The following is a 10,231-nucleotide window of genomic DNA, read 5'->3' as shown; positions in this document are numbered from 1 at the left end:
GCTTGTTTCTGGAAGCTTGCTGAAGGCAGAGATTTTATATCCAAATTCTAACAAAGCCAGGTATGTACTCACAATACCCAGAGCTGCCCTGCACATGCTTTGCTCAATTTCTTGATCCTTAACCCTTCCTTGCCCCCAAATTTGCAGGTGAACAGGTTGTGTCATTGAGCATATTTGATGCTATCTTAGTCAGTGTCTAATATTTTTTTATCACATCCCTATTTTTTGAAGTTCTAAAACAGAGCCCTCAAACCCCTATATTTTTCCAACCTCTGATAATATAAGAATGAATATTCATTCTTTCAACAAGCATTGACCCAACAATAGGGCAGATGGTTAGTTAATCCCCAATTCTCATTCTCTCCTTCTTCCGTTTTAGACAGCTCATGGCTACCCGCCCAGAGACTGCATTTGCTGGTATTATTTACAAGTAGGTGTGTCCATCTGACTAAGTTTATCACAACAAAATGTGAATGGAAGTGAGGTGTGCTACTTACAAGTCACTTGCTTTATAGGAAATTGCTTGCCCTCCACTTTCATTCTATACTCTTCCTACAAACAGAATGAGAATGTGGAGGTGGCCCAGATTTGACCATGCGGACAAGACCTAAGGAATACTAGAGCAGCGCAGTAGAAGAAACTCAGACTGGGAATGACCTTGTGGTGCTAAGGCACCCCACCAGTCTGGGCTCTCACCTTCCTCTGAAATTTTACATACAAGAGATTTAACCTTCAGCCATATTTAAGTTATTGTATATATTTTATTATTTTTTTTTTAGAGAGAGAGTGAGCAGGGGCAGGTGGGAGAGGGAGAGAGAATCTTAAGCAGGTTCCGTGCCCAGCGTGGAGCCCCAGGTGGATCTCACGACCCTGAGATCATGACCTGAACCGAAATCAAGAGTTGGATGCTTAAGTGACTGAGCCAAATAGGTGCCCCTAAGCCACTGTATTTTTAGATTTCTTTGTTATACCAGCCTAGCCAGACCCTCATTAATATAAACATTGATTCAATGTCTATTTAGCAGTTACTAACAGGAACTGTATGGAGGGGCGGAGTATTGAATAGACAGAAAAGCTCTCAGGATATAGGTTGAAAGGAGAGACAAAAAATATAAAACTACATTTGCAAACTGTGGTACATGTGTAAAGGAAACAAAGAGGGTACGAAGTTAAGGCCTCTCTGAGGAAGCATCATTTAGCTAAGGCCTCAAGGTCTTAGAAAAAATGGAGAGGGGGGATTCATCCCAGGTCTCAAACTCCCTGGGGAAGAAAGAGTATGGTTCTTTGGAGGGATTTCAAGAAGGCAGGTGAACAAGCTGAGCAGTGTGGCATCAGGAGGAAAGGCTCTTCCTAAAGAGATATATATGCATGTACATGTATAATTGCACAGACATATTAAATTATGGGTAAGTTATCTTTGCTTTTACAGTAGTTCCTAACTCTGTTTTCCTTTCTAAAACTAAACCATAGTTGGGGTTTTTTGTTTGTCTGTCTGTTTTGTTTTGTTTTTTTAATTTCTTCACCTCTCACATATTCCAACACTGGATCTAGAAAAACTGATCACCTTGAAACCATAAGAACTCTGTCTGACTTGGTAGCATCCTTAGACTCCATCTGCAGAATTTACCCAAAATTAGATTCCTTTTGTCCTGAGCATACGATCTCCCCAGGGTCATTTCCCTCTATCTTATCCTCCTTTTTCAGCCTTTTTGACTCACAAATACTTGAAAAGCCCTAAGTTCCTATAATTCTTATTCTCTTCTCTTTCCATTCCCTTTCCTCTCACAGTCAAACTGGGGGCACATAGTTTATGTTAAGATTTACCAGACACCTTGTCTTCTCCAGCAAATGTCATCATAAAACCTTAGCATTCGACCCAAATCACACATTCATCACTGCCCCAACCAGAACTAAAGACTTATTCTCAAGTTACACATTTTGGAGGGAAAGAAGTGTCACCTTCAATTGTTCTGTAGGACTTTTTAAAAAAATTATTTATTTATTTTAAGTAATCTCTACACCCAATGTGGGGCTCAAACTCACGACCCTGAGATCCAGAGTCCCATGCTCTTCCAACTGAGCCATCCAGGTGCCCCCATTCTATAGGACTTTCATAATAAAATCCTAAAAGCTCAAATGCCTAACTAAATTATAATAAAAATATTAATACATAATGTAATATAACATAAATTAGGTAATAGGTTATATGCTTCATAATGCTTTATAAACTCCTTGAAAAGGGGTGGTACCTTCTCTCTCTAAAATTTTACATCATCCCTGAATAAATGTCTTAACTAACGAAGGAGCAAAGTCATGAGGCAGAAGTTCCATGTGGAGGGGAGGGGGAAGAGGGATAGTGGAGGTCAGGAAAAGGTGAAACCAGAAGGAATTCGTAGGGCCAGAAGAGTAAACCTATAGTTGCCTCTCAAGGGCATCTGCAGCTGATAGATATGGAATCAGTCCCCTCACCCAGTTACAGAGCTCAATTAAGGACTGGACTGGATGCTTTCAAGTCATCCTCAATTAAGAAAGAAAAAACTAGGGAGAGAGAGAATGAGAAAGAGGGAAGGTAAGAAAAAGAAAAGTTGGATCAGTCAAATGACTTTGGGGGAAAAGTATATACAATGTTTTGAAGAATGAGTGCTCAGAAGCCAGACTGCTAGGTTTAAGAGTGAGCCTTGCCATTTTCTGAGTGACCTCTCCTCTTAGTTTCCTCTTCTAATAGTACCTACCTACACCTCATAGTGTAGAGGATTGAAAGCAGCTAATCCACAAAAGTGCTTAGCATAGTGCCTCGCACTATGTAAGTTATCAACAAGTGTCAGCCCCTGTTGTACATAAAGCGTCAGCTTCAGAAGAATAACTACTCAAGATGATAAGATAGGAAAGCTGTGAAATAAAACAGAAAATAAGCTGTGTTCTACAACTCAATTAGATAATTTGCATTTTCTTATTGAGCACAGGGCCATCTTTGGCTTTTTAAATACATTTGTTCAGGGTTTTTATTTTTTAAAGATTTATTTATTTATTTTAAGGGGGGAGGGGCAGAGACTCTCAAGCAGACTCCCTGTGGAGCACTGAGTCAGGAGCCAGATGTGGGGCCCCATCTCACAACCCTGAGATCATGACCTGAGCCAAAATCAAGAGTTGGGCACTTAATCGACTGATCCACCCAGGCACCCCAATATATTTGTTTGGGTTTAACAAAGCAAAAAGGATGTGCATTAAAAGAGCCCAGGGGTGCCTGGCTGGCTTAGTCAGAGGAGTATGTGACTTCTGATCTTGGGGTCAGGAGTTCGAGCCCCACATTGGGTGTAGAGATTACTTAAATAAGTGAAACTTAAAAAAAAAAAAAAAAAAAAAAAAAAGAGCCCAGAGTTGGGGAAGAAGAGAAAATAGAATTTGAAGAAGCTGCTATCTGGCTCATCTTATACATATAGATACTTTCCACATTACAGAGTCCAGCTTCCCTCCTACAATTCCCTGCCACAGCCCACTGGCCTTAAAAAATTTCAAAGCACCTTGGGGCACCTGGCTGCCTCAGTCAGTAGAGTATGTGACTCTTGATCTCAGGGCTGTGGGTTCGAGCCCCACACTGGAAGTGGAGACTACTTAAAAATAAAGTCTTTTAAGAAAAGAGATTTCAAAGCACCGTCATTTGGCATACCACATGGTACATGAATCAGGATTCTTAGTTGTAAGCAACAGAAATGGACTATTGGTGATTTAACTGGAAAAGGAACATACAGGTGGCTCAGAAAATTGCTAGGAAGACTGAAAGTCAGGCGAGAGCAATGGAAAGCTTAGTATGTCTGGCGAGACAGCTGCCTCTGCCCCGAACCCTGATGGTGCCAACTACACTGCCAAAGCACTAGACCCGATACTGCCGTCTCTAGCACCTTCACTAGGGCTGTGCTAAAACAGATGCCTCTTCCAAGAAAGCAATGATGTGGCCTTCTCTGACTCACAGTGAGAAATTCCCTAACACCTAAAATACAAACATTTTAAAGCTGAAGTTAAATTTAAGGTTAGTCTGAATTACATCACTCTCCCATTTTATTTTTTAGCTTGAAATGGAAAAAATTTTATCTCACATTCTTAAGATATGAAGTTCCAACATGTGAGGATTAACTGTAAGAGGCTGCAAATTTAACTTTATTAACTACTCATTATGTAATGGTGAGAAACTTACAGAACTTCCCTAAGCCTCAGTTTCTCCATCTGTAAATAGGGATAATAAAACCCACATCATAAGGCTACCGTGAAGAAAAACTGAGATCATTCACTAAGACTCCTAGCTCAACATCTGGTACAAAGAAAGCTATCAATAAATGTTAACATAAAAAATAAGTTGTCACAACTTGGTAAAGTCTGGATCTCTCTAGTAGAGGTATTATTTTTTATATACATAATGAATTGCAAATTAAGTCCTTAGGGTCCATAGGGAACATATCAGTGTAGCCAGGATGCCCTCAAGTTCCAAGGTGCCTGAATCAGGCAGGAACCAGGGAGCTAACATGCTATCTGAGTGGCTTGGTCAGGACAATTAAGAAGCTTGGTTTTCTTCTTGATTTTGTCTCTGCCTCATCTGTCAAACCATACAAAGAATTTCTGAAATGGAAGAAATAAAATGGATCATCCCGTTTCTCTTTAACCATGGGATAAGAGGGATGTGCACAACCACCCTTTCTGTAGGATTCATGTAGGTAAGTAGGAAGGAAGAAACCCTCTGGCCATATATCTAGTTGTTCAAATCTGCCTATTCTTAGTAACATTTAGATCTTCAGTATTTAATTATTAGTGTAATTAATTACTGTAATTACTATACTTAATATAGTAATTAATTATTGATGTTATTAATATATCTATCCTGAGATTAATTTTGCCTGCCATTTTTAATATCCACTTAAGTGCATATTAAAGATATAAGCAAATATTTTTTCTTACCACTATTGCTGCTAGCACCTCTCTGGGCCTCAGTTTCTTCACCTATAATAGAAAGACCAGATTAGATGATCTGTGATTCTATAACTAAATAATATTAGTAACATTATAATGTTTGTAATAATGGCAAGTCCTTGTTCACTTATGAAAGTTAGTAAAGTAGGAAGGAGAAAAGTATGTTCTTCTCCATACAACTCAATCTCACTTCCTGTAATAGAGTACTAGGAATAATTGGCTTTTAAAAACTGGCTCTCTTTAGGCCTCATAATATATTCCTTCAAGTTGTTGAACCTGATTCCTCTGGTTATTCTCAGTCAAGAAATGCTAAGTTGTTGTTTTTAAGTTTTATTTACTTAAATAATCTCTACACCCAACGTGGGGCTTGAACTCACCACCCCGAGATCAAGAGTCCCATGCTCCTCTAACTGAGCCAGCCGGGTGCCCCAGGAGGTGCTAAGTTGTAAACTCTGAGTGAAGGTAAATTTTTCTCTTTTTCTTTAAATGTGAATTGTGACTGGATTTGCAGTATATAAAATGACCAAATGAAAACTGAGAGATGGAATATTGTGTATTCAAATGTTTCCAATCCTGTGGATGCTAGCTTTCATAGAGACAAAACATCTGTATTTCATATTGAATATTTCCATTTTCGTCCACATGTTAGGCATGTCACAGACATAACTTGTGAATATAAAAGGTATCTTTCTTCTCCCTGCAAATTGTTCTCTTAATCAGTTAGTGTCAGATATGAAAAAAAGTCTCTTACTGTTAAATTAGTCTTCTCATTGACTTTATTGTGAAATTTGATCTCTCTCTTTAGCTTTGTTTTCATTCAAGTATTTGTCATTTGCTTATCTTCCCAAGAATGTGTAGCTACAGTTTGCATACATGTCTGATATTAAAATCAGTTTCTCCAGCTCTCTAATTCTTTACCAATGAGCAATTACCCACTATAGTGCCTGGGTCAAACAAAGATAGCCTGATAACTCTCTGTAAAGGATGTATGTGGTTGGCCCCGTGGAGAAGCACTACAGTTCAGTGGATAAGAGTCTGGGCTCTGGATTCAGTGGACAAGTTACTCAACATCTTGGACCCCTCCATTTCCTTAGCTGTAAAATCAAAATAATAAAAATATCTCTTTCTTGGGGCTAAGAATTAAATGAGTTAATGTATGTATAGTATTTGACATAGGGTTTGGCTCAGAGTAATCCTAAATAAATACCAGATTTTCAGGATACTGAAAAACCACATAAATTTTAGAGAATTACTTAAAAGCCAATAAAAACAATCACCTTATTTTATAACTTAAGGATATGAAAGTATAGAAAGGTTAAGAGTTCTGCCCAAACCCATACTGTGAATGAGGAAAGACTGAACACAGGTGTCCTGAATTCCTGTCCAGCGCTCTTTCTAAAGGGACCGTCTCTTCAGGTTGCCGGAAGTCGTCGAGGGCCCTGCCCTCAGGAAGCTTAAGATCCATTTGGGGAGCCAAGACCAACACAAATGGATAGTCTAGTTCACAATCCCAGTTAGGTGCTGTGGAACAAAGCTTGCTGTGTAAAAGGTGTTTTGACGAGGGGCTCAGCTCAAAGAGTGGGAAGCAGGGCAGGAAACTTTCTAGAAAGAAGTGAGACTTGAGGCAGCAAGGCGCCCGTTTGCCTCTGCAACTGAAAGGAGGAGAGGACATTTGAGAAGCAAGGAGTTCCCTTGACTAGAGAAGCACTAGTCGCTCTGGGAACATCCAGTGTTTAGAAACTTCTCATCACCCCTGCAATCCCCACCTCGACCCTTCAAAACATCTAACTTGAACTAGAAGGAGAATGAGTATGTTACTCAAATATATTTTGGAAATAGCTGGGAGGAGGAAGCCAGCAGGATGTAAAATCTCCCTCCCCGTTTCACATCTTAAAAAGATGAACTAGGGGGACCAGGCTTCCGACCTGGGTTTCTCCTCCTGGGGAAGAGATGTTCTGTCCCTCATCCCGGGCTCTGGGAATGGAAGCCCGGAGCCCCCCACCAGGAGGAGTCAGGCCGCCGCCTGGGGCATCTGAGGCCGCACCTCTCAGCTCCGGCCGCGTCCCGGAGCACCTGGAAGCAAGGCGATGCTGGCGGGGAAAGAACGACGGAACGGGAGGCCTAGGGGCCCCCTGAGACAAAGCGGGGCTCTTCGCAGCCTCCCGGGAGGTGCCCCGACCCACGCTCGGTTCACAGCCAGCCCGCCCCCAGCCGCGGCCGGGAAGCGCGCAGGCCCCAGGCCGGCCGGCCGCGCCGCGCCGCCCGCACACCCGCGAAGGGCCCGGATGCTGCTTCCGCCCGGCTCTGCGTGGGGCCCGCGCGGGACGGGAAGGGAGCGGCGGCGTTTGCCGAAGAATTCGGAGACAGGAGGCGGGAAGCTAAGGAAGGCAAAAGCCGTCTTCTCCTTGGTGGCGGGGCCCCGCTCCAGCGCTGCGGGGCGCCGAGGAGCCGGCGGCCTCTCCCCGCGGCAGGAGGCCCCGTGGGCGCCCGGGACGACGCAGCGCTGCCCCGCGAGCGATCGCGGGAGCCGAGCCTCCGGCAGCTGCCCCGGCGCGTCCTGAGGAGAGGACGTCATTTGTTCCTCAGAATGGGCAGATTCCCGGAACCGTATCGCCGATATTTGGCGGGGAGGGAGGAGGGTCCCTGCTCGTCTAAATCGTGGCTTTCTGCATTCTCGCTGTGGTTCTGCGGCGATTTTTCTTTCAAAAGGAAGCAGGCTTAAATGTCCAGGGCGGCTAAAAAGTATCCCAGTTTAAAAAGAAAAAAAGAAAAAAAATCAATAAATTTTTGCTTTTTTTTCTGTGGCAAGCCGTCGCGTATTTTTCCCCTGAACGCCCAAGCCTGAAATGAAAACGCAAAAACAATATGATTTCTATAGATTAGGCTTGTGACTGGACGTTTTCCACCACATTTTTTGATAGGAAAAAAAATTTAATGGGCTGTTTAAAAAAATGGAGACACATATTTTTGTTGTGTCTGGAAATGTTGAGAAAAAGAAACGCCGGTCTTTTCATTTGTTTCCAATAAACCCAAAATGCAGTCTTTCCAGACTATTTTACAGGGCGTAATTGGGGTTTGAGATTGGGTGGGGGGAGGTTCATAGGCTAGGCTCTACCAGAATTGCTTGATTGATATTTGCTTTGCTGTTCTGCAATCGAAGTTTAGCTGCATTTGAAGGCTCTAAAACGCTGGGGATTCCACTGACAGCCATAGGTGTCCCTTTGGGCAGCAGGTTCTGCTGAGATCAGTAGGACCCCACCAAGGAAGGAAAATGTGGAAAGTTGTGTTGCAAGGAAATTTTGTTATATTGTATGTGTATTTGGTACAGGAGTGAGTCGTGAAGAAAACTGAGAAATATGGACCAGAACAGTTCCGGAGGCTATACTATGTCATAAACCAAACAGAAACAAACACAGAAAAAGATTTAGGATTAAGACACCTCCTGGTATGTTTCTTGCATCTCTAAGCCCTTTTTAGCTGCTCTCTAAGCCCTTTCTAGCTGCTACTGACAATTTAATGGAGCTTGAACTTGGGCGCAGGCAACTCCTCTTTCATTTATTCTTCCCTAGTCTAGGTTCAAAAACAACAACAACAAATAAAATATGTGTGTTGAATTTTACCTGTTGTATTTTTATATTTTAAGAACGTTTGTCTTTAACAGCAAGCAGCCCAATATTTTAACCTTCAAGCAAGATGGCAGAAACATTCAACTGGAAGGTTATTTCAAAGATTCAAGTAATCTTGATGGCTTCCAAATCAAGGACTTAGTGGATGGCTAGTAAACCAGAAGTGGAAAACTGTGAACTATATCTAGCCTGAAACAAATCACATAGAATAAATGGGAAGGGGCAAAATCAAATCAGGAATTTTGAATCAAGAAGTACACTGGCCTCAGAATATAAACTACCCTGATTTTTATTTAGGAAGTAAGGGTAATAATAGTCAAATCAGTCTACCTCTGGGCGCCTTATCTTTCTGATTCATAAAATGAGGGGTTGGGTACATGGGTCCCTTTCAGTTTTGATCATCTAGGCACAAGAAGTCCTAAGACAGAACTTTTGTGTGCTATCAGAAATGCAGGCAAAAGTAGGCTTATCTGGAGCAGAAGGTCACCAAAGTTAGCCATCTAATGAGTAGCTTCTCTGATAAGGACGAACTAACTTGTATTCTTATGTGTATTGAAAAAAATCATAGCATTTCTAAGAGTGAGAGAGTTATTTTACAATCCCATCCAAAATTAAGATGTTGTCCATGCATTGATTTCAAAATTTTAAAAACAGAAGGGTATCCTGTCATTCAAAACAGTAAATTAAAGACCCAGACTCCAAGAGCTTCTACTGCTAGAATGATTATTCTTCGGGAAGAAGCACAAACAGCAGTGACCGTTGTTTTTTTTTTTTTTTCCGCAGACGTGCTCAGCCATCAGAAAAGCTTAATAAATCCCTATTTAGTATGCATTTATGCAGTGATTACATGAACTTTGACCTCTGAAGAGCTGTAGCAATTAGCTTCAGTGGCCAGCATCTTCTCCCATCATTCCCAACTGGCTTCCTTGGGTCTTCCTTTCTCATCTCAATAGTCTATGCACTAGGAGAGTATAAAATTTTAAAGTTGACTTTCTACCTGAGGTACTTGCTTTTGCACGAGCGAATTACCCCTTCCTCCTCTCACCTCCTGTCTAAAAAGTCATCTCAGATGGATATTGGGGCTCTGATTGTCGGTATTACTCAAACGCAAATGGATTTCAATTCAATCTTGCCCTGTACTTTCGCAAGGAAGATAAGCTCTAACAGCCCGAAGAGCCTCATTTCATAGCTCTTGGCATCTGAAATAAATCGGATCTCTTGTCAGGCTAATTTAACATTTTAAAAATATTCAATGTAATTTATTTTAAGTCAAATGAAACCTAGTGGATTGGCAGAAAGCTAGAGAAGGAGAGAGGCTGGGGAAGGGCAGCTGGAAGCTCCTCTCTCCACCTCCAAAAAAAAAAAAAAAAAGCCAGGAAGGGAGAGGAAAGTGTTTTAAGTTTCTGGTAAACACTGTTTAGCAAAAGAATAATAGGAAAGTTGCCCCTTTCCCAAAGAGGGATGGAACTATAATTGTTGCCTTTAGCAGAGAGCTCAGATAAACCGCTGGGACTCATTCTAAAGTGACCCATCACTGCATTCATCTCTTCTTGAACTTTCAGTGAACCTGAGATTAAACAGGGGTGAGCAGCTAAGCAGTTTGTTGTTAGCAGCCTTTTCAACAACCCTTTCAGACTGAGTAAATA

The sequence above is a fragment of the Phoca vitulina genome, unplaced genomic scaffold, assembly GCF_004348235.1.
Source record: "Phoca vitulina isolate PV1807 unplaced genomic scaffold, GSC_HSeal_1.0 scaffold4, whole genome shotgun sequence".
Lineage (NCBI taxonomy): Eukaryota > Metazoa > Chordata > Mammalia > Carnivora > Phocidae > Phoca > Phoca vitulina.
The sequence above is the reverse complement of the archived record's forward strand: the minus strand, read 5'-3'. Positions refer to the sequence as shown.